Raw genomic sequence first — 25,681 nt, 5'->3', positions numbered from 1 at the left:
AGTATACTTGCTTCACAATACTGTGTTAGTTTCTGCTGTACAACAAAGTGAATCAGCCATATGCATACATATATCCCCATATCCCTCTTGAGCCTCCCTCCCATCCTCCCTATCCCACCCCTCTAGGTCATCGCAAAGCACCGAGCTGATCTCCCTGTGCTGTGCTGCTTCTTCCCGCTAGCTAACTGTTTTACATTTGGTAATGTATGTATGTCAATGCTACTCTCAGTTCGCCCCAGCTTTCCCTTCCCACCCAATATCCTCAAGTCCATTCTCTATGTCTACATCTTTATTCCTGCCCTGCCACTAGGTTCATCAGTACCATTTTTTTTTTTTTTAGATTGCATATATGGAATCTATTCCATATATATGCGTTAGCATACGTATTTGTTTTTCTTTTTCTGACTTACTTCACTCTGTATGACAGACTCTAGGTCCATCCACCTCACTACAAATAACTCAGTTTCGTTTCTTTTTATGACTGAGTAATATTCCATTGTATATAGGTGCCACATCTTCTTTATCCATCTAGGTTAGTTCTATGTCCTGGTTATTGTAAATAGTGCTGCAGTGAACACTGTGGTACATGTCTCTTTTTTGAATTATGCTTTTCTCAGGGTATATGCCCAGTAGTGGGATTGCTGGGTCATATGGTAGTTGTAGTTTTAGTTTTTTAAGGAACCTCCACACTGTTCTCCATAGTTGTATCAACGTACATTCCCACCAACAGTGCAGGAGGGTTCCCTTTTCACCACACCCTTTCCAGCATTTATTGTTTCTAGATTTTTTGATAATGGCCATTCTGACCGGTGTGAGGTATCACCTCACTGTAGTTTTGACTTGCATTTCTCTAATAATTAGTGATGTTGAGCATCTTTTTGTGTGCCTCTTGGCCATCTGTATGTCTTCTGGGACCTAATTAAACTTAAAAGCTTTTGCACAGCAAAGGAAACCATAAATAAGATGAAAAGACAACCCTCAGAATGGGAGAAAATATTTGCCAGTGAAACAATAGATAAAGGATCAATCTCCTAAATATACAAACAGCTCGTGCAGCTCAATATCAAAAAAAACAAACAATCCAATTAAAAAATGGGCGGAAGACGTAAATAGACATTTCACCAAAGACATAAGTAATTTTTTGATTGACTTGAATGCCAGCTTTATATTCAGAGTGGTCAAGTTCAAATAATTTTTGGGAGAACTGAGCACACATGCAACAAAATGTGAGGACATTAATCGAAATTTAAGGACTATAAACTTTCCAAATAACTCTAACATAAAATCAGTGAAAAAATTTAAGCAATATATAATAGTGACATAACTGTTGCTTCAGTCTTCTTGTAAATTAAATATAAATAACACCGATAAGTAAATTTTCTTATATGGGTTTAATAAAAAATGGTTCTTGAAAATTAAAAAAGAGAAAAATTAAGTACATAATTACATTGGAGTCAAAGTACATTTTATTGTTGTTGTTGTGATAACAGTTGCTAATTTTCAACAATACAGGACTTGTTGCCTAACTATAATTTTCTTTGTTCCAAATAGATTTTTCAAAGCAAAAATATGACATAAATTTTGCCCATAAGATGATTAGACAAAACTGGCATTGGGATGGAAAATCATGTGTTTCAAGACCCTTCACACCAAGAGATATTTAGGCATTATTACTTAGATTAATTGAGCTTTTATTAAAGCTAATTTTCTAGTATTCACACTTCAAAATACAGATGGAAATAAAATATATAGTTCTCAATTTGGCAGGAGTGTACTATACAATTTATAATAAAGTTGATTTATATTAATTGCTAGAAAATTTATGGGCAACAGATTTATTTTAATGGAGTCATTTATTGTCCTAATTTGTTTTATTGATATTAGGATCCGGACATCTTGCTGTTTTAAAAGGATACTCAAGCACAGGGAGATCAGCTCCGTGCTTTGTGACCACCTAGAGGGGTGGGATAGGGACGGGGGAAGGGAGAGGCAAGAGGGAGGGCATCTGGGGCTATATGTATATGTATAGCTGATTCACTTTGATATACAGCAGAAACTAACACAACACTGTAAAGGAATTATACTCCAATAAAGATGTTAAAAAAAAAAAAGTTAACAAACAGCAAATTAAAAATGGATGATTTTTTAATCCATTTACAATCAATTAAATAGTACATTTTGTTTTCTTTTCTTTTTTCTCCTTATGATTGTTGTTTTTCATTGTCGCCCCTATGTCCTTATGCTAATAAATAAAGTTGGTTTCTGCTAAATACAGTATTGAAAATCAAGAAGGAAATACACTATTCTCTTATTCTCCTTTAATTTGAAAATATGTGTATTGGCACCACTATATTGCTTTCAGTTAACGTTAATTTGTGTGTACTTTACATTTTTTTATCAGTCTTGCTAAGGGTTTCTCTTAGTTTCCTGTTGCTGCTGTAACAAATTAACACAATCTTAGTGACTTAAAACACCACAAATTTATTATTTTACAGTTCTGGAGATCACAGTTCAAAATAGGTCCAACTAAGCTACAGTTAAAATGTTTACAGGACCCCATTCCTTCTGCACATTCTGGGAATCCATTTTCTTGCCTTTCTCAGCTTCTAGAGGCTCTCCCCAATCCTCAGCTACTGGCCCCCTTCCATACTTACAGCCTGAAATGAAATCATTCTCACTTTGCTTCCACTGTCACATCTCCTTTTCTGACTCCGACACTTCTGCTTCCCTCGTCTACTCTTTTTCAAAATAAGGACCTTTGTGATTACACTGGCTCACCAGGGTAATTCAGGAAACGCTATGGAGATCCTAACTTAACTGCATCTGCAATGTCTCTTTGCCATGTAAGGGAACATATTCCCAGGTTCTGGGAAATAACACTTTTACAACTTGGGAGGGGGTATTATTCTACTACTACAGAGTTTATCAATTTTATTAAACTTTCAAAGATTAAAGCTTATGGCTTTGTTATTTTTCTCTATTTTATATCTTTGATCTTTGTTCTCATCATTCTACTTTTTATCCTTCTTCTTCCTCTGGGTTTTAAATTTTCCTTTTTCCTTTTTAGAATCTTGAGATGGAGGCTTAGCTTATTGATTTTTTAAACTTTCATATTTAAATGATAAAGTATATCCAAAGACTGTTTTGCCTCAATCATATAAGTTTTGATAAGGGAAATTTCTATTTCCATACTGTCAATAATATATTTTAAATTCCCATTGCATTTTTTTAAAGAAGTGTTAATTTAGACACGTACTGCTAATTCTCAAACACATAAGATTATCTCATTATTCTTCGCGAAAACACTTATTCATTTATGTATGTTCACAGAACATATGATCCTTTGTGACTTATTGAGACTTGTTTTATAGCCCCAAAGACTATGTATTTTAGCTGCCAGATGTAGTATTCTATAAATTTCTGTTAGGTAAGTTAGATAATAATATAGTTTAAAACTTTTATATCTAGAACAGATATAGCAGAGGAGAAGGGGTTGAGAGGTGGGCAAAATGGGTAAAAGGGATCGACTCTGTGGTGATGGATGATAACTACACTTTTGATGATGATCCCGTTGTGTATTGAATTACAGTGTTGCACACCGGAAACTTTTATAATGGTATACATCAATTTTACTTCAATAAAAAATAAAGCTTTTATAGCATTACTGATTTTTTTGTTTTTAATTATGAGAAAATCCTATTTGAAATAGCTGTGGTTCATTGTATATTTTTCTGTAGCTCCTGTTAATTCTGTCAATGTTTTAAATGTATGTTGCTTTGTGTTATTACTGGTTATTTTCTAAATTCAGCTTTTTAATCTTTCACTTTTCAAAGTGACTTAAATTATGCCCATTAGCCATTATTGTAAGTAAAATACCATGTATTGTTGTTTTGTCCTTTGTACTTTAGTTGTCACTCATTCTCCTTCTATTATGTGTTATGTATCCGCAGTGTAGTTTTTTCTTTAAAGAGTTAGTAACTATTTAATATATTTTATAAATATTATTTTATAGTTAAATTCACAATTTCCCTTTCCGGTGATCTTCATTTCTTCCTGCAGATACGTACATCAGTAAATTTGTGCTCATTTTTGTTTGTTTGTTTTGGTTTGGTTTGGTTTTCTTTGTCTTATCTGAAGCGCTATCAACAGTATTCCTTGCAGTCTGGTTCAGCTAGCAACAAATTCTGCCTGTTCTTGTTTATTTGAAAATTTCATTATTTAACCTTAATTTTGGGACAAAATTATTAGTAGATATAAAATTTGGGGGTTACACATTTTTCCTATAATTTCATTAAATATATGATTTTATTATCTCTGGCTTCACTTGTTTCTGATGATGTTAGCTCTCATTCTTCTTATTGTTGTGCCAGAATATAATGTATCTTTTTATTTTCTGGTTAAATATTATTTTCATTTATGATGTTTGACTATGATGTGACTTTCTTTGAATGTATTCTATTTGTGTCTTGCAGAATTTTTTAAAAATAAGTTTTTGTTTTTAGAAAAGATTTTAGATTTATAGAAAAATTGAAAGGGTAATACAGAGAGTTCCCATATACCCAGCCCCGAGTTACATTCTGCACCCATCCTGGATTCCCCTGACCTCTTAAATGATTTTTTTAAATTTGTTTATATTAATATTTACTATTTGAGCTGTAAAGCTCTATGGAATTTTACAAATGCTTAGTGTCATGTATCTGCAATGAAAGTATACAGCATTGTTTTGAAACGCTGAACATATTCCCTGTGTTTCATCATCATTTCTAGCCCTTCTTTAATCTACTGGCCATTACTGATTTACCATGCCTATAGGTTCTGTCATTTCCAGATGTCATATAAGTGGAATAATTCAGTATGTAGACTTTTGCTACTGGCTTCTTTCATTTTACCCTATACATTTAATATTCATCCATATCCTTTCATGGCATTTTAGTTCATTTATTTTTCTTCATTGAATAATATTGCACTGTTTGAATGTACCACATTTTGTTTATCCATTCATCTATTTCTCTCTTGATTGTCTTTGTCCCTTGTGAAATACCAGTTGACTGCATTTCTGTGCATCTCCTTCTGGGCTGTTTATATGGTTTAATTGATCTATGTGTCTATTCTTGAGCCAATATCATGCTCTCTTGATTACTGTAGCTTTATAGTAATTCTTGAAATCAGGAATTGTTAGCACTACAGCTATGCTGTTAATCTTCTATTATTGTTTTGGCAATTTTAGGTCTTTCTCCTTTCCACATTAACTTGATATTAGTGTGTCAATATCAAGAAAATAGCTCACTGGAATTTTGATTGGAATTGCATGGAATATATAGATACAGTTAAGAAGAATAAACATCTTAATAATATTGATTTTTCCAGTCAGTATACACAGAATAACTCTTGATTTATTTAATCTTTGGTTTCTTTTATCAGCATTTTATAGTTTTGCACATATAGTTCCTATACATATTTTGTTAGATTTATATTTAAGTACTTCATCTTTATGGTACAATATACATGGTATGTTTTTTTTTGTTTTTAATATTAACTAGAAATTTATTTTATTTATTTATTTTATTTATTTTTGGCTGTGGTGGGTTTTTGTTTCTGTGCGAGGGCTTTCTCTAGTTGCGGCAAGCGGGGGCCACTCTTCATCGCGGTGCGCGGGCCTCTCACTATCGCGGCCTCTCTTGTTGCAGGGCACAGGCTCCAGACGCGCAGGCTCAGTAGTTGTGGCTCACGGGCCCAGTTGCTCCGCGGCACGTGGGATCTTCCCAGACCAGGGCTCGAACCCGTGTCCCCTGCATTGGCAGGCAGATTCTCAACCACTGCACCACCAGGGAAGCCCAACATGGTATGTTTTAATTTCAAATTTCATTGACTTATTAAATGTATGTGTGTTTATATTTATATGTACGGTATATATACAAAATACATATATATGTATGTATAGCATATACACAAGAATATATACTAAACCATGAATCCTGTGACCTTGTTATAGTCCTTTGTTATTTCCATAATTTTCCAAAATTGTATTTTTCTGCAGAGACAATCATGTCTTCTGCAAGTATAGACAGCTTTATTTAATCCTTTCCAAGCCAAATACTTTCTCTTTTTTTTTCTTTCTTGTTTTAATGTACTAGCTAAAAATCTCAGTAAAACGGAGAGTAGGAAGAGTAAAAGAGAATATCTTTCGTTTTTTCTGGATTTTAGTGAGAAAGTTTTCAACTTCTTAACATGATATATAAATATTTTTATTTCACGTAATGCTTGTGTCTGGTTTTGGTATTATGGTAATGCTGACCTCATAGAATGAGTTTCCTCAGCTTCTGTTTTCTGGAAGGGAATGTGGTAATTGGCACCATTTCTTTTGATTTGGTAAAATTCACCGGTGACTATCTGAACTGAAGGTTTCTTTTTTGGAAGGTTTTTGATTATTGATACAATTTTTTTTTAATAGATATGGGCCTGATCAGATGACCTGTCTCTCCTTGTGTAAGTTTTAAGCATTTGTGTCTGTGAAGAAATCATTCTGTTTCATCTAAATTATAGAGTTCTGCTTGTTGTTCTTTACTGCCTTTTTAACATTCATGAAACAGGTCAGGATGACGTCTCTTTAATTTCTGATATTGGTAATTATTTTTTCTTTTCTTTTCTTTTTCTGTTAACCTGGCTAGAGGTTTATCAGTTTTGCTGGTCTTTTCAAAGAAGTTTTTGGTTTCATTGATTTTCTCTACTAAAGTTTTCAGTTTCAATAACTTATGCTCACATATGTATTATTTCTTTTTACTTTCTGCTTACACTAATATTAAATTGTTCTTCATTCTCTAGTTTCCTGAGGTGGAGCTCAGATTACTGATTATAGATCTTTCTTCTTTCTGAATATATGCACTTAATTTTCCTCTCAGCACTGCTTTCTCTGTATCTACAATTTTTTTTAAATTTTTATTTCTATATAATTGCTTTTTAAAATTCCTCTTGAGACTCTTCTCTGTGATCCACATGAGCTTGAGAAAAATGTATATTTTATTGTTGTTGAGTGGAGTATTCTATAAATGCCAATTATATTAGTTTGATTGCTATTACTGTCCAGGTCAAGTCTATCCTTACTGATTCTGTACCTACTTGATCTATCAGTTTTTGCTTCACATATATTGAAAGCTTGATGTCAGATTCCACAACTTTAGGAGTTTTATGTCTTTTTGGAGAATTGATACTTTTATTAATATGTAATGTCCCACCTTTTCCTTGGTATTTTTAATTAAAAAAATTTTTTTTTTAACATCTTTTTTTTTTTTTAAACATCTTTATTGAAGTATAATTGCCTTACAATAGTGTGTTAGCTTCTGCTTTATAACAAAGTGAATCAGTTATACATATACAATATGTTCCCATTTCTCTTCCCTCTTGCATCTCCCTCCCTCCCACCCTCCCCATCCCACCCCTCTAGGTGGTCACAAAGCACCGAGCTGATCTCCCTGTGCTATGCGGCTGCTTCCCACCAGCTATCTATTTTACATTTGGTAGTGTCTATATGTCAATGACACTCTCTCACTTCGTCTCAGCTTACCCCCACTGGAATGGTTTTGACCCAGAAAGAATGTCACCAATAAACAGTCTCAGTGTGAAACAAGATAGAGAACAACCCCTCAGGGAGCTCACTGTAAGGCTGGAGGCAAGGCCCCTCCTACACTTTTCTTCACTCCCACATGGAGCAAAAGACTCAGTTATGTGTTTAGTCCAAATCTTGTAAAGCAGCACTGGCTGTAGGGGCTAACCCTGCCCTTTGTTTCCAGGTGTCCCAAGCTGATTCTTAAATCAGCCTTGTTGAAATTAATATGCCTACTCCAAAGTTTTTAGTTTAGTATTAACTTAATATGCCTTTCGTATTCCCTTTACATTTTTTGAATTATTGGAATTTATTTTTAGAATAGTTTTGAGCTTGCAGAAAACTTGAGCAGAATGTTCAGAGTTCCCATATACTCCCCCTCCCACTCCTTCCCTTGCCCTCATTATTAACATCTTGCCTTGGTGTGGTAAGCACGTTAAAATTGAACCTACATTGATACATTGTTATAAAATAAAGTCAGTTATTTTAAGGGCTCACATTCTTTGTGATCTACAGTTCTGTGGGTTTTGTCAAAGGCATGATGTTATGTACCCACCATTACCACCACATCATGTGGAATAGTTTTACTGCCCTAAAAATCCTGTCTGCTCTAGCTGTTCATCCTTCCCTCCTCCCCTCCCCAATCCCTGGCAGATTGTTCTTTTTTTCACTGTGAATATGATAAATTCCAGATTTTCTCCAAATATATTACGGCAGATTATACTCCAACACATGGAAGGGAAGTATTATCACAGTAGTTTTTTTTCAAATATAATCAGACTGGGTTTATGCCTCTCCTACAAAGATTGATAATAATAAAAGTATATTGTCTCTAACACTTGTTCACCTGAGTTTGGATTATATAAGAACTACTGAAATAGGCCACCAATCTTCCAACTCTTGTGCTAGAAAGAGCCTCTTTTTTTTTTTTTTTTTTTGTCTAAACCATACTAGCCTCTAATGAATTCAGCCAATTAAAGGAACTAAAGGTTTCTTTTCTCATTGTTCCTATGATCTATATACTCTGTGTGCCTACAAGATACCAGTATTAAGAGTTCATTCCTTGCATATTCTCTGTCCATCACCACTGCCCTATGCTATGAGGAAGTGCTTCTTCTCCACCCCTCACTTGGGTTACAGAAGGATTAGTCTGTATAACCACTTACTCTAGGCTAAGTGAGGTCTTTGAGTACCTCATAAGGCCTCTTTAGCCATAGTTCTTGATGCTCTGGACTTATTGGCATGTTCATAGGAGTTTTTGTGGAAATGTAGTTACCTGGAAGTGCTGAGGTGTTTGTTCGCTTGTTTGAAACTTGAGTAACGTAAACACCTTGTTCTTCTGCTTAATCCCCAAGGATTGACATGGGGATGGTTCAATTTCTCCTTTTAGTATATTCAGTAGACTAATGCAGCAATGTGCTGTGTTCTCCTTCAATAGTCCTTGTTACTCCCATTTACTACCCACATGGTAAGAAAGCTGTCCTACATGTTTATCTCAAACTTACATGGAGAAATTTGAGAAGAGTCAATTAGTAGAACCATCCATAATGTCAACTACTCGTAAGGGTCTATAGAGGCAAACATAGATACATATATCCATGTCTGTCTGTCTATCTATCTATCTATCTATCTATATCTCCTCTGGAAATTTTTTTCCGTGATACATTAGTTGGTGGGAACGAATTTTTCATAGAATATGTAAAGGCCATTCTGTGTGTACATGTTTGTATATATTTCATAATTTTCCATGTATATGTAGATAGAAATCTACACACCAAAGTTCTACTTCATTTATGTAATTATTAAGGTTATTTTTTATAATGAAATGTTAAGATTTCAAAGAATTTTTATCTCCTAATTTTCTCCCAAATATTAATTGAATTACATAGGGGAACATGTAATCTAAATTCCTAAATAGTTATATCAATATTGATGCTAATTTTCAACGCTTTTTTCATCAAGTGTATATATTAATAAGATGTGTGAAATTTTTAAATTCTAGTAATAGCTTTAGGTATAGATTTTTTTTTTTGATTTCTATGTGTGTGGTGTGTTTTATTATATATTAGTCTCTTAAATCAAATAGAAAACAAAAAGTGGAGCTACAAACCAAAGTTACAACAGGATTAGCTTTTCTCATCGCCCGTCTATCTACTTTTGCCAGAGGTCTTTATTTCTTCATACGGCTTTGAGCTACTGTGCAGTGTCCTTGACTCCAACCTGAAGAACTCCCTGTGGCAGGCGGGTCTGGTGGTTAAGAACTCTCTCAACTCTTGATTAACTGGGAATGTCTTGATTTCTCCCTCATTTTCGAAGGAAAGTTTTGCTAGATATAAGATTCTTGGTTGACGGATTCTTTCCTTCAACACTTGAAGTACATTGAGCCATGCCATCTGGCCTCCGAGGCTCCTGATGAGAAATCTGCTCATGACCTTCCTGGCAAATCTTCTCTCAGCTTCATAGAACTTTCATAATGTACCTTATCGTGTCTTATGCAGCAGAACATTTTGTATAGTATCGTGAAGTCAGTTAAGTTGTAACATTATTTTGAGACCAGAATTTAAGGAAAAGGAAATGAATATTTCAAGTGTAGACATTATGAGGTCTTTAAAATTATTACAGATTTTCAAACTAGAAATAAAAAGGCCACTGGAAGTATCCTACAGATTTTAATTTATAACAAAGTGAATACCAATATCTAATAACACACGTAAAGAAAAATTTCTTTGGGATCCTTTTTCCTAAGTGTAAAGGGGCCTTGAACTCAAGAAGTGAGAAAACCCCTGTGGTTTACCCCCAGCTGTGATGCGTCCATTTCTTGCTCTGACCTCAGAGTGCACCACTGTGATGTACTTCACAGAGCCCTGTAACAGGGGCAGCTGGGCCCAGGTTTTTGGTCCTTAGAGCCCAGGAAGCTGCTTTTGGTGACCTGACGGCCTTGGACCTACAGTTAGCTTGTTTTTTCCTTGTTTCTGCCATTTTGTTGATTTATTTTTCTCTTTTCTCTACTCTTTTTTATCTTTCTCATTTTTCTTTCTTCTTTGCCTTTTTCTCATTTTTCTCTCTTTATCATTTCTTTTAGTTTTAAATTTTTTCTTCTCAATTTTTTGGTGTTTCTTTTCCATTTCTTCTGCTTTCTTTTCTTCCTTTCTTCTTTTTCTCATTTGTATCTTAATTTTAGTTAGTATTGCTAGATTAGTACAGTTAGCATAGTCAGTACTGTTGGTATAGTTAGCATAGCTGGTGTAGTTAATACTTGATTAGCATAGTTAGTGTAGTTAGTGCTAGTTAGCACTGTTGGTACAGTTAGCGTAGTTAGCACTGTTAGTAGAGACAGCACACTTAGCACTGTTAGTACAGTTAGCATTGTTAGTTAGCGTAGTTAGCGTTGCTAGGTAGTGCTGTCAGTCAGTGTAGTTAGCAGGTCACCATGATGCAGGGCCTCACAGCCAACCCTGCTGACAAGAAGGCTCATATTGATGGCTTTGAGATCCTCCGCACCATTGGTGAAGGCACCTTCGGTAAAGTGAAGTTGGCGCGGCACATTCTGACCGGGACACAGGTGGCTCTCAAGGTGATTAAGAAAAGGCGTCAGAGCGTCGCAAGTGTCCAGGCACTTTTCCGGGAAGTGTGCGGTATGAAGCTCCTGAATCACCCCAATATTGTAAAACTGCTGGGGGCGATTAACACAGAGGAGGCATTTATTCTGGTGATGGAGTACCTCAGTGGGGGGGACATGTACCACTATTTGAAGATCCATGGCCGTATGACAGAGGTGGAGGCCCGAGGCCCGTTCCAGCAGCTGCTCTCCGCCCTGCAGTACTGCCACCAGAGGGGCATCGTGCATCGGGACCTGAAGCCACTGAACCTCCTCTTTGATTCCAAGATGAATATCAAACTTACAGACTTTGGCCTCAGCAACAAGTGTGATGACTCTGGACAAATGGACACAATCTGCGGCACACCCCCTTACTGTGCCCCGGAAATCTTCCTGGGGCAGAGCTACAGCGGCCCTGCGGTGGACGTGTGGAGCCTGGGAGTAGTGCTCTACACCATGGTAACTGGGTGCCATCCCTTTGTGGGAAAAGACTACCAGGAGCTGCGGAAGCAAGTCCTACAAGGGAAATACCACATCCCACCTTATCTGTCTTTGGAGATAAGGGATCTATTACAAAAAATGATTGCCCTCAACCCCAGTGACAGAGGCACCTTACCTGACCTCATGAGTCATGCTTGGTTAAACATGGGCCAGAAGGAGCCACTCCAGCCACCCTGTGAAGAGGACCTGAAGGTGACAACGGTGACGACTCCGGGCTTGACTTGCGACCAGATCCAGGATGCTGGAACAGGCAGTGTGAGCGCCAAGAAACCCCAGGTAGGGGCCTCCATCGTAACTGTGAGGCCCTTCTGTCGCGGGGACCTCAGCGGCAGTGAACTTGAGCCTTCTCAAAGCCCTGTGGTGTCCCCCCTGAAAAGCAGGTGGCTCTACCAGGGAGAAAACGTGCAGCTGCAGGAAGACCAGCAGGCGGGGCAGAAGACCGGTGAGTCTGCCTGTCCCCCACCCAGCCTGGAGGCGAGGACTGCCACCCCCAGCCCAGCCCCCCAGTGTGGCACTGGGACATCCCCCTCCACCAGCAGCAGGATTGGAGCCCCAGAGGGAACCAGCTGCCCCCCGGGTGTGTCCAACACTGGAGGGTCCTCCCACACTGGGCAGCCTGAGAGTGTGTCCTCATCCACTCCCTCTGGCCACAGCCAGAAAAAGCAAGGGGTGGCTAGGAGAATCTGGAACTTTGTTTTGAAACATCTTTGTTGCAAGCTGCCCAGCAAGAGGCGTCATAATAAAGTGAGCCCATGTGAACCCCATGCATGACCGAGGCAGGAAGGTCAGGCCGCCGCGCTCCCTGGGGCCCGGTCCAGTGGAAGATGAGGGTGTTCTCTGCGCGGCCTTCAGAAGCATCGTATCCAAGACCCTGGCCAGCTCAGAGGATGGTCCGGAGCAGCCCGGGCGACCGAAAGCGAGGCCACCGTGGCTGCAGGTCTGCCCCTCAACCCCCACCTGGGTGAAACTTCAGAGACTGGACTGTCATTCCTGGGTCACGTCTCCCCTCCCCCACTCTTCTGTCTTCCGTGTTGGTGGGGGAGGGGGATAGTTCTTGTTCCAAGGACTCCTTGGTTCTTCCAATTCTAGTTAATAAACTTGATGCTCGGGCTTCCCTGGTGGCGCAGTGGTTGAGAATCTGCCCGCCAATGCAGGGGACACGGGTTCGAGCCCTGGTCTGGGAAGATCCCATGTGCCGCGGAGCAGCTGGGCCCGTGAGCCACAATTACTGAGCCTGTGCATCTGGAGCCTGTGCTCCGCAACAAGAGAGGCCGCGACAGTGAGAGGCCCGCGCACCGCGATGAAGAGTGGCCCCCGCTTGCCACAACTAGAGAAAGCCCTAGCACAGAAACTAAGACCCAACACAGCCATAAATAGATAAATAAATACTTTTAAAAAAAAACAAAAAAAACTTGATGCTCCAGAAAGATGTATCACACCCTGCTTTGCATCTGCTGTGATGTATAGTGCTCAAGGAGACACCTAGAAAGACAGAAGCTGAGAGATTGGAGTGTGGATGCACAAATAGAGTTACTAGGAATGGGAGAAGTACAATTTAAACTCAGTTACTGGGGCGCACACTTCCACTCCAGCACAACGCAGTGCTTTACATGTTTACATGGCCCCAAGGTATTATAGGACACATTCCCATTAGCTCTGTTGCTTCTGGGCCGTGCTCAGGAACTAGGTCAATACAGATGCTCCTGGGTGGGGATCCAGCGTCCACATTGCTCAGTTCCATCCTTTTCCATAAGCCCGAGCTCACCCCCAGCCTCCTCCCCACAAACAGGTGGAGGTCAGCTCATGACTCTCACAATCCTCAGGTTCTTCCAACCTGCTTTGATCCTTGGGGAAAACCAGCCAATTGTTGGCTTGTCTTTCCCAAAGTTATCATCCTCTTTATTTCTAATGTGGAACACCTACCTCTTTATTCAATTTCAGATTTTATAAAATACTGGAAAAGTCTTTGGCTTTAAGCTGCTTTTTTCTGCTTTCCTACAACAAATGTCCACTGAGAAAGAAAACAGAAAACCATTATCTAATTGAAATTGTAGGAGCAAATATATGTAGAAAAAATATATATACCTTAATACTGTCCCATTTGTATACGTATTTCTGATCAGTGCCATTTGTATAGCTTCACTATTAATTGTCAATTCCTTTGGGGTAACCTGGAGTCCCTACTGACATGCAAACATTCTCTGAGAAAACAGCACTGCTATTACCACTTAACTATGCTTTAAGGTAAATTAATTTGTCAGCTTTGTTGGTATGACCACTGACAGTCACTAGACTGCAGCTCGTTAAGATTGGTTATAAAATGTGTTTTGCTGGAGGGCGGGGGAGAGGAAGTTTCTGAGCCCAGTTGATATTCTCAGACTAATTCACAGTGTGGTCTTGGGGGCTGTTCCTGTCTCTGGAATAGAAGCGGCCAGAGAGTGAAGAATTACAAGAACATTTACTTCCTTCATTTCCTCTTTAGTTCTAAATATATCTCAATGTCCAAAAATAAAAGGCTATGTAATATATTTCCAGTTTTTCTTTATGAATAGGATCAGTAAATAATTAATAAAAGCAAATTAAAAGTGAACTTGTCACAAAGGGAACAATCCTTTGTCTGACATTAGTGAACAGCCTGGTTTTTAATATAAAATATTTTATAAAAGAAAATTATGCTGAGTTGCACTCAGGGTAATTAACTTTTCAGATGCAATAGCTTTAAACTATTTATGTTGCTTGAGAATAATTACTTGTAAGCAATTTGTTTCAATTTTATAAACTAGGGCCAGTTATTATAGGTATTACAGAAGCAGTAATTGCTATTCAGCAGGGTGACGCTTTGCTCTGTCCTCTCAGCGACTCCTGGTTGGAGATACGGGGGCACAGGACGGTAGGGAATTTGTAGCTGCTTTGCTTTTAACATCATTGTGTTAAGGCTGCAAGAGACTAGCTTATAAACTATGAGAGTCAGGCAAAGAGTTTGAACCTACACTATAAAATCCTGTAGTTCTACCCTCTTTACAATATCTGGCAAATCATTCATTTCACTAGGTTTATAGAGAGCCATTTAGGAAAATGAAATGGGTATCCTATGGGTAAAGATCTAATGTCTAGTGCAACCTAGGGCATTATAGTGCTACCTTCCAGCTCTTCTCTCCCAGTGTCTTATACTGGAGTTAGTGATGTGCACATATCTATTCATAGTTCCTCATTCCAATGAACTGTAAGGTCTTGAAATTGAAGGCATGACTTAGCAAAACTTTTTTCAAGGAGCAGGCACACAGAATATGAGTGCTGATTACATTTCATAATTAAATTCATTTTTTTCTAATATAAACATTGAATTTCTCCTTAGCTTTCATACTAAGAAGACCTTGCAACTCACAAGATTTGACAAATAACTCACCTCTTTGATTACATGTTTATTTGCATATTACTTTTTACCTGATATGAGAAAGAACACAGCTAAATACAGTTGTACTGGGAGTTTTGTACACGTGTGGAGGGATGAGAGAGAAAGGGTGTCGCTAACAATGGATTCTGACAGCAAGAGGGAGGCAGGAGGTCCTTAAGGACAATCCCTATTATTAGTTAGTGGTGGAGCTGAGGGGGGTCTGTATTCCAGTGATGTTTGTTTTGGTTCTGTTTTTATCCTCATAATTGTGTATCTGAGCAGCAACCCCCTGATTGGTTTTGTATTGGTTATTAATTATTTACTAATTATTAATTATTAATACAACCTCTGTATATATTTTGTAAAATTTATCTATATTTTATGTTATTTATTAGATAAAACTTTTTGTAATCTTGTAAAAAACATTAGCAAGGGTTAAAATGATCATCCAATTTTTTTTCTCTATAGTAAATATAACAGGGACTTTTGGAAGAAAGAACCATTTTAATGTGTGTAATCTTCCTAAACTGTATATGTGGGAATCCATATGAAAATGCCAGGCTGGCCAAACCTACTAGATACATAAATACATACTCGTTAAAATGTTGAATGATGGTTCAAAATCATGGCTCAGTTTGGAACCATGACTAGAAAGAGCTAGGAGAATGGCAGTTAGATAAATACTTAGTATTTCTAAAGGGATGTGGGACACAGTACCTCTTAAACATGGCATGCCCAAGAGTCACATGAAAAGGAATTGTAGTAAAGGGGTTTTGACTCTTCAATTCTCATTCAAGATTATAAACCAACTCTGGAATCATATGTGAACCATACCTAATCCTTGCTTGTTGCTCAACCTATTGTGTCTAACTCTGAGAAGCAGATTTCAGAGGGACAAAGGGAAAGAAGTTTGCAACACTAGGCCTATGAATTAAGCCCTGCTTAGTTCTCCTCTTTGATTTTACTGTGTACTGATATAGTATACGTCAAAGCATTTTATATAATCTGCACACCAAAGAATTCACACTGAAATGTGGTTATGGCACTAAAAATATCTTGCCAAAAGCCATTCTCCACAGAAGAGGAGTGAATGTGTGTTCCCAAACTTAACTTAAAGTGATAACTTGATAAAATCCTTTGAATATCGGATGTGACTGGTGTGTAAACTAGATAGTGTCCTATTCAAAGATGCTTCAGGGTGTTTCCTGAAATAGATGTACTTATTTGGATTGGCTATATTTTCTGTCACTCCCTGTCTGAATTACAGGAAGTGCCTCATCATTAGGTGACCTGATTTGACCCCAGTTCCTCTCCCACAACTTCTCTATATGGTAGCCAGAATTGTCATTAACAAACAGAAGTTCAGTCTTTCTAAATTAGCTCCCATTTCACTCTGAATATAAACCAAACTCTTCAAAATGACTTAAAAGCCCCACATGATTACCCCTCCCTTAGTTCTCAGACATCTCACATCACTGAGATGCAGCAGGAGCTCCGGTTCACCTTCTGCTTCTCCGGTGACACTAGCTTCATAGCTTTCTCCAAACATACCAGACAAGTTCCACATTTAGGATTTTGCTCTGACTCTGAATGGGTCAATTTTCCCCAAATAGCTTCATGGGTGAAGTCCCTCACTTCTTCAAATTTTTGGCTCAACTATCACCAAAAGGAGGTCTACCCATACCAGCCTAAGTAAAAGTAGAATCCACCCCCAGGCCCCGCCTACAATTGAAAACCCTTTCCTTGTTCTTTCATTCCATAAGGCTCATGGCCTTTTAATGTAAAATATCATTTATGTGTCCATGTTTATCATTATCTGCTGCCCCATCGCTTCTAGAATATAAGCTCCACAAAGGCAGGCATCGTTGTTTGATTCACTAAAGTATCTTTGGAAAGTGAAATAAAACCTGGCTCATTGTGGGCCATCAATACATTTTTTTTTTTTAAGTTGAATTAAATGAAAAGGAGACAGGAACAAATCATGTTTTGGCCTACATGTAAATGATAGCATTAAATTGTCAATTGTCCTTGGAAACAATTGGAGAAAAGTTAGAAAATCTTTTTTTTCCCCCCTTTAAAAATCAGCAAATTGTATAGAATTGAGAATTTACCTTGGAGCAATTTAGAATCCATGTGTTGTTTGAATTTTGACTAAGCAATGTCTTTAAGTTCACCAAATTAATCAAGCAAACAAACCTGAGTCTAAATGCAGACTTCCTTACGAAGTACATATTAAATGATCTTACAAGTATAGGAGGGAACTGCTCCCAGGAGTGGGGTTGACCGGTGTCAGAAGCTAATAAAGGTTTGAATATTAAAATAAATAGAATTAAATTAAATTAAGCCTTAATGATCATGAACAATGAAGTAAGTTTCCAATGCTATATATCAGAAAGACCTTCCTAAGAAAAAATGTCATTTGATTAGTTTCAATAAGCTTTATTATGCTCAACAAATCAAGGGATGATCTACTTAATTTTTCATATTAAAAGTTTGTAATTTTCATCTAGTTTAATGTTCACAGGCTTTCAGAATTTTTGTTCACTTGATATTTTTTAATTAAATCCTTAGGTTGTGAAGTTTTTCCCTTAAAGTAAAATCTTCCTTGCATTTTACAAATAAAAGTTACCTGTTGCAATATTCAAATAACATATATTATGCCTCTGCTCCATCAGCATATTGACAGATTTGCTGCTGAGACATAATGGGTTGTTCTCTTGGTTAAGTCTTAAACTATACTGAGTATTACCTATGAAAAACTGCGAGTAGTGATTTGATAGAATGTCCTCACCTTCTTTTTCCTGTCCTTTATGTTTCATTATGAGGAATTGAAATATAACCCTAAGCAAGACCCCGTTGCAAAATCATTCCTTTCCCTTTTGAGTAATGATTTTCTGGTAGTGAAAATGTGAAATAATGAAAAGGTTAGAATATGCTTTAATTCATTCTTGCAAAGGTTATGATGACATCATTATTTGGGTCAAAATCAAATCATTGCTTCCATTCTTCATATGTTAGACAGATTAGTGTCAGATAAATACAGCATAGTATTTGTGTCAACACTTAAGGATAATATGTTATTGTAAACCTTTATTAATCTTAATGACTTTCAAATGTACCTCGTGCTTGAATATTTATTTCTTTAAATGTCAACTCACCTTTTAAGCTATTGCTCATGTAAAACAAAAAGCAATCTACCTAGACTCAGGAAATGTTTCTCATGTGGCTGTTTAAACATAGCAACCAGGATGTAAAGAGTTTGAAAATCAATTACATGCTTTCAGAATCTAATCAGCAACACTTGATTGGAAGTATCAACCCACAAGTACAGAAAAAGGAAATCGCTTCAATAAACGTCACTGATATTTCCTAGCATTTTGTACTTCGGTACCAACAGGAAACTAAGAAATGTTGCTAGGATGTTAGCGTCAAATGTTTCAGCCTTCATGACCATTCATTTTAAATATATTTAATTCATTCAAACAAGTAAGGATTAGCATCATAGTAAACTGTCACCAGTCTATGAATAAGCAAGTACACCTATGTCTCTTACCCCCCTGGGACAATTACACCCTCTACATGGGTCTGTATTATTATCTCTGAAACTTTCCAGTTGCATTACTGTCACCCATGTGCTTGAAAATCCAGGTTTACTGTCAAACCATAATAATACAAAGAGATTCAATCTTTTGAACTGTAAAATATATTAAATCTAATAATAGGCATGAAGAAAAAAACCCACACCACATGTCAATTAAAACTTCCTAATTTGAACATATGTATGGTACATTTCTATTAAATTTTTGTTTGTTTTCTCAAAGGATTATTATGTTCTGTGTACTTAAATCTAAAATGTTGCTATCTCACAGTCTTAATAAATAATACTCTATGGCTCCTTATTCACTTTAAATGATTTTTAAATTTTAAAACAGATTAAATGTTTAATTTTATTTTTATTACTATTTTTTATCCTGGAGGGACACTTGAGAAACTGGTCAAGTCTCAGAAAATCTCTATGTTAAAAAAAAAATCTCTATAGAACACTATACCTAAGAATGATTAGTAATTGTAGATATCATAGCCTGCAAATAATTTTCAATGATCTTTTAATTAGACAACATTTTCCTCTAGGTCTGTTTATTTTGGCCAATGCATAAATTCTAGTTTTATATTTAGTTTTCTCTTGTCTTCCCACAAAGAACACCGACTCTAATGAAAATTATTAATGTAGGAATAGGAAATTGCAGCTTCTTCCTCCCTTTTTTCGTTAAAAAAGTTCTGCTCGATACTGTTTCTTTATCTAACTAGGCCTAAATATAACAAATCACTACTATACAATATTCTAGTGAGGTATGTTTTCTGGCATATAACGTGTAAAATATTAGGGCTTTTTGGCTTGATGTAGTTCAGTGATTTAAGTTGAATAAAGAAAAGGTGGATATATTTTCTGGAAAAATAAATATATAAAAAGCAGATACTAGAGGGGAGTTAACACCTAGAAACAGAGAAGACCACAGGGTAAAAGGTGAGTTTCTCGTTTGTTTTGCTTTTAGCCTGAGACTACTCCAGAGTTACATCTGACAGGGAGGCTAAAGCTTCAGTAGAAATCAGCCTCATTCTTGTGGAGAACTAGGAGACACAGTTCAGGGCAGTCATAGCTTCTGGAATCTGAAGGTGAAAATGGCAGAAAGTACAGAGTTAGGGAGGAGAAGCCCCAAACTCTGTGTATCAATTTTACCCAAACATCTGACTGACCCCTGAACCAGACAAGCATGGGACTGACTTCAAAAAAGCCAGCTACAGCTCAAAGAATAGAACGTAAATTTAGCTGCCTCCCATTTCAAAGCAACCATTCAAAGCAAATGGATTTCAAAGCAACCATTTTAACTACTCATCACAATATTCTTCTTCTTCTCTCAAAGTCAAATTTTGAGGCTGAGAAGATTCGGAGAAAGGAACCCTTCTTAATCATATACTTGTATTTAAAGGAAGGGGGAAAAAACTGCACAATTTTGTTGCTCAGATCTTCCAGTTGGCTTACAATAAGTCTTAAGACTTATTGATATTCACTCTATCTCTGATTCCCAAACAGCAGTAGGAGGATTTCAAGATTTCATTTTGCAGCATGATTTTTGTATTTAGTTTCTGTAAACTCCAAAAATCTTATGCTTGAAGAAAAAATATTTTCTCCAGGGTCTGGTGGAGACTTGTGCCACTGGATAATGTCATGACAAATGACTGTTAAGTGGACTAGTTTCTGTAACCCTTTTTCATCTTCAAAGCACTCAGCAAAATCTGCTTTATTTTAGTGTTATTAAAGGACTTCAGAAAACATTTCAGAAGAGCTGAAAATAACACCTGTCAAGCTGAATTGGGGGATGGGGATATCTGGATAGATTCTCTAGAGAGATGATCCTGAAGAAGTTGTCTGTGCTGGAGCCCTGGAATCCTCAGAGTTCACAGAGGTGACTCACCAGTCCTTCCTAGTGAAAGCTAACAGTTTATGCCTGACAGAGAACACTGTAGTAGCCTCTCTCACAAGGGCAACAGGTGACCACCTTTCCTCAAGAGATTCATTTCTTCTCCCGTGGGTCACAGGCTGGGAATTAACATTAAATTGCAACCTAATCCAACTGGAATGTGTTGATAAGAAAGAGCATATACACTTATAGAGGAGATATAAGAATTAGCTTATATTAGCAGGAGTTGAAGGAATGACCCAGGGATTGCACTTTGGGGGTACTTGCTGAGTAGGCCAGAATATAAGACTGCATAAGCAAGAATTCTCAGGACATGAGGATTTAACACTCAGGCAAGGGCCCCAGAAAATAGAGATATCTCCACACTCTAGAAGAATGAAGAAAGAAATGTCCCATGTTGAGCAACAGACATAGCTGAGTTGCCATGACAGAATAAAGAGGCTACAGGAGGAGAGAAAGCTGGATAGAATAAATTACGTGAGTCCAGAAAACCTACCAGAGGAGAGGTTTTCAGGAGGAGCCAGAATACATACCATTCGCCAGGGCCATCCAAACTGCATTGATGAGCGGCATCGGCAACACAACAGGTTAAGTGGTAGCGCTCTTCCGTAAGGCTGAGTTGATGACAAGGGAGGCAGTAACAAACTTGGAATTGTTCATCTATGGATCTCAAAATAACAGGAGTGACCTCCAATGTCAGAAAAGCAGCTAAGGTTCATGTGACCTAAAGGTGGTGGTAAAGATAGTGAGCATAGTGTTCCAAAGGGCAAAAGAGACAGGCAGCCAGCTTGGGTGCTGTTAACGTCTACAGCAAGAAAATGGCACGCATGGCGGAGCAGAAAGAGAACAGTAGTCACTCCGGTAAAAAGTCATAATTCTCTCCTCAGTTTCTGGAACTGTGTCTATTTGAAGATCCATAGCTCATTTATTGGTGAAGAGCCAGATAGCTAGAACAAAGGGTTTTTTGCAACAATGCAGTCAGTACATAGGACAAGGATTTCTTCAGTTCTTCCGCAAAGAGACCTATGGCCTTTTCCTTAGGTGACAGTAAATTAAGGAGAGAGCTACAGTTTGATTCTGAAGGCTGTCTGCTGGCAGAATTCCCTTAAGAGGCTAATTAGCTATGGCCCACCCATATTATAGAGGGTAATCTGTTTTACTCAAAGTTTACCGATTTAAATGTTAATCTCATCTAAAAAATACCCTCACAGAAACACCTAGAATAATATTTGACCAAATATCTGGTTGCCATGGCCTAACTAAATTGATACAGAAAAGTAACTATTCCTTTATGTAATATTTTTTCTGTCTTCATTTTCTCCTTCCTCTTCTCTCTGTTCTCTTCTTTCTCCTTCTCCTTCTTCTTAATATCTTTATGCCTTTGTTTGTGTAGAAAGGAGATTAAGAGGTAATAACCAAGAAAGATACATGCAAACACTAATCAACTGCATTCTTATGGTAACCTATAAAGATCAAACTGTGAGAAATCATGATTATTATAAAATAGTGTTATTAATCATGACACAGAGGTTTTGTGTGAAATGAATATTTTGATTTTATATTTTTCACCTGCTGATTCTTAATTTACTTCCCAATTAACTTACAAAGTTTTTCAGTTTTTGACGGCAACAATGATTTTTTTAAAAAAAGTGTTAACCATAGTTTTCCTGACAGCAATATGCAAGAAAAATGCTATGTTTGATAAGTCTGAAACTTACTTAAAAGATTGCAATCTTTACTTCTGTGTTCTCTGTTAAATGTCAGCTATGTTTGGCCATTTACTTAGAGCTAAAATGAGTAGTCAGTTAACCTGATAAGATATAATTCACAGTGCATTTTTCAAGATGATCTGAGGGAGAGTCAGGTGAGGTCCCCAAAGCAAGTTGTACATTCCATCCTGTTGTTTCATATACTGAGAACTGTTGTTTCGTGAAGAAAAATTCAATCTACGCTTTTTATTATTTATTTTTCTGTTATGTAAAGACATGCAATAATATTTAGAAAGGGCTAATTTCTACTTCATGCACTTTGGAAAAGAAGAAGTATGGAATGACAAAACCCTAAACTTTTAGCTAGTTGGCTTAACTTACTGATGGGAACATTTTGATACATTCATTTAACTAAGAAGTATTTTTTGTGTATACTATATCAGGTCAGGCACTGTGCTATACAATGAAATTATTATGGTAAATATAAGGTACATTGTGTGCTTCCTCTTAAAGCTTGTAGACTATGGAAAAGAGATAGAAATAAAAATGTCAAAACCATTATTATAGAATGGGAAGTACAGGGTGTTATTCCCTGGGCCCCTAATTAAGAGTCAGGGAGCTTGATTTATTCAAGTATAGTGGAATACTTAGAAGACAGGAAGAAGTATTCCTGTATCAATTGGTAGAGAAGTCACTAGTATTTTTGTGTCTAGGAGAAAATGCAAACTATCTTTTGGATTACCATTCTTTTTCAGACTTTTCCATGGCCTGGCCCCTTCTCAGTGATGCTGACTGAAAGGGATTAGGGATCTTTTTGCCCCAGAAAAAGTTACAACAGTGGTGGCAATAGCTAGAACAGATAGTGTTGCATCCTGTTGCAGATACTCCTTGAGAGGAGGGGATGATGTTATCACAGATTATGAACCTGGTATCTTCTCTTTGGACGAAAAACATGATTAGAACCTCTTTATAGATTGTCCAGAATGAAGTCCGCTCACATTAAAGGCTCCAAAGACCTCAGAGGGGAACTCACGAGGAAGCAAGAGGGCATCTTTATTTGAGATCCAGAAATATCTCCAGGACCTGTTGGTTTGTCTAGATTATTCCTCTGTGGTTATGTTTTGAGTCTTTGCAGCACCAGCCACCCAGGCACAGTGGCAGACCCTCAAAACAGAGACTGGATGTGACTGTGCATAAGAGTTCTAGCCTTGGACAATAAGCATGAGCCTTTGTGGGACCCTAGAGAATCTTTCCAGGAATATGACTCACTAGATGAATCATCAAAATAGAGACCAAGATTCACTAGAGTGTGCTAGACATTTTTTTTCCAGTTAAGGTTTATTGGAACTCTGTGGTCTAATTTACAATGCTCAAATCTTCCAGCAGTCAAGGAAAATCTTTGCAACTGATATTTTTGTAATTTGGAGCTTCCGGCAAAGGGAGGCAGCTTCCATCCAGACGTGCCCCTTGGGGTTTTGGACTCCCTGGGGTTTTAATGACCCTGACATAACTAGTAGGTACATTGCTTTTATTTTTTGTTTTGTTTCTGTTTTTTTGGTTGTTGTTTTGTGTTGAAGACAAGGTGTTAGAAACCACAAACATTTTTTTGTTTAATTTTTGTTGAAAGAGGGTAAGATTTAACTGGGTTGGAGATATACACTATCCATTGGGGTGGGAAAAATTACTTTAAAGTTTTTTAATATAATATATATATATATATATATATATATGTATAGATATATAGAGACATATATACTACTGTATTTGAGGAAGATCTGATTATTGTTATAGTAACCTCTAAATACCTGATCAAGTATTTCAAAATGATTTGCTCAGTGGTCTGTTTAAAATTGTAATTTGAGTTTTTCTTTATAATGAAAATTCCCTGTAAATATTTCCTCTATGTCTGTATTTAGAAAGTGTTATTTTTGAAAATTAATTATACACGAGTAGACCTGTATGTTTATGTTACCTGAAAGATTGATTATAGTAGGTCTATTTATACATTAGACTAAGCATTGAGGGGATGAATATCCTTGTCTGAAGTTTCCAAATCACATCAAAGAAATAGAGCAAAAAATATATATGTAATTAACAATGATACAAAAATATTGGTCACTTTTTACATTTCATAAAGAATCATGGCTACAGATTTTTTTAAAGTATTATTACTATTTTTAATTTCAGGCAGTTTTTTTTTATTGGAGTATAGTTAATTTACAGTGTTGTGTGAGTTACAAGTGTAGCAGAGTAACATTTTTTTGGTAATACAGTTTATTACAAAATATTGAGTATCGTTCTTTGTACTATACATAGGTCCTTGTTGTTTATCTATTTTATATATAGTAGTATGTATATGTTACTCCCAACTTCATAATTTATTCCTCCCCCCCACATTTCCCCTTTGGTAACCATAAGTTTGTTTTCCCCTTTGGTAACCATAAGTTTGTTTTCTTTATCTGTGAGTTGGTTTCTGTTTGGTAAATAAGTTCATGTGTATCATTTTTTCTTTTTTTAAGTTCCACACTCTAGTGATATCATATGGTATTTGTCTTTCTCTGTCTGACTTAACTTTACTTAGTATGATTAACTCTAGTTCCATCCATGTTGCTGAAAATGGCATTATTTCATCTTTTTCATGTCTGAGTAGTGTTCCGTTTTATTTATTTATATATATATATATATATATATATATATATATATATATATATATATATATACCACATCTTCTTTGTCCATTCATCTGTCGATAGATATTCAGGCTGCTTCCATGTCCTGGCTATTGTAAATAGTGCTGCAGTGAACACTGGGGTGCATGCATCTTTTTGAATTATGGTTTTCTCCAGATATGTGCCCAGAAGTGGGATTGCTGGATCATATGGTAGTTCTATTTTTAGTTGTTTAAGGAACCTCCATACTGTTCTGCATAGTGGCTGTACCATTTTACATTCCCACCAACCGTGTAAGAGGGTTCCCTTTTCTCCACACCCTCTCCAGCATGTATTGTTTGTAGACCTTTTGATTATGGCCATTCTCACTGGTGCGAGGTGGTTCCTCATTGTAGTTTTGATTTACCTTTCTCTAATAATTAGCGATTTGAGCATCCTTTCATGTGCCTGTTGGCCATCTCTATGTCTTCTTGGGAGAAATGTCTATTTAGATCTTCTGCAATTTTTTTCATTGAGTTTTTCTTTTTATATTGAGCTGTGTGAGCTGTTTGTATATTTTAGAGTTTAATCCCTCATGGGTTCCATCGTTTGCAAATATTTTTTTCCCATTCTGTAGGCTCTTTTCGTTTTGTTTATGGTTTCCTTTGCTGTGCAAAAGATTTTCAGTTTAACTAAGTCCCATTTGTTAATTTTTGTTTCCATTTTCATTGCTCTAGGAGGTGGTTCCAAA

General features: G+C 36.9%; 1 long non-coding RNA gene and 1 pseudogene across 4 annotated transcripts in view; both read left to right on the top strand.

The window, feature by feature from the left end:
• The window catches only part of LOC309623718, a 929,788-nt gene that overhangs the window by 625,014 nt on the left and 279,093 nt on the right, over positions 1-25,681 (top strand). For all 3 annotated transcript variants that reach the window (XR_014241493.1, XR_014241494.1, XR_014241495.1), the window contains exon 13: positions 5,688-5,842. This is a non-coding gene — a long non-coding RNA (uncharacterized lncRNA). The remainder of the gene's footprint in view (positions 1-5,687; positions 5,843-25,681) is intronic.
• On the top strand, positions 9,437-14,289 carry LOC309623711 (serine/threonine-protein kinase MARK2 pseudogene; annotated as a pseudogene). Its single transcript has one exon. The product of its transcript is annotated as a serine/threonine-protein kinase MARK2 pseudogene (transcript).

This window comes from Balaenoptera borealis (genome assembly GCF_965194805.1).
Source record: "Balaenoptera borealis genome assembly, chromosome: 2".
In the NCBI taxonomy this organism is placed as follows: Eukaryota; Metazoa; Chordata; class Mammalia; order Artiodactyla; family Balaenopteridae; genus Balaenoptera; species Balaenoptera borealis.
The sequence above is the reverse complement of the archived record's forward strand: the minus strand, read 5'-3'. Positions and strand labels throughout refer to the sequence as shown.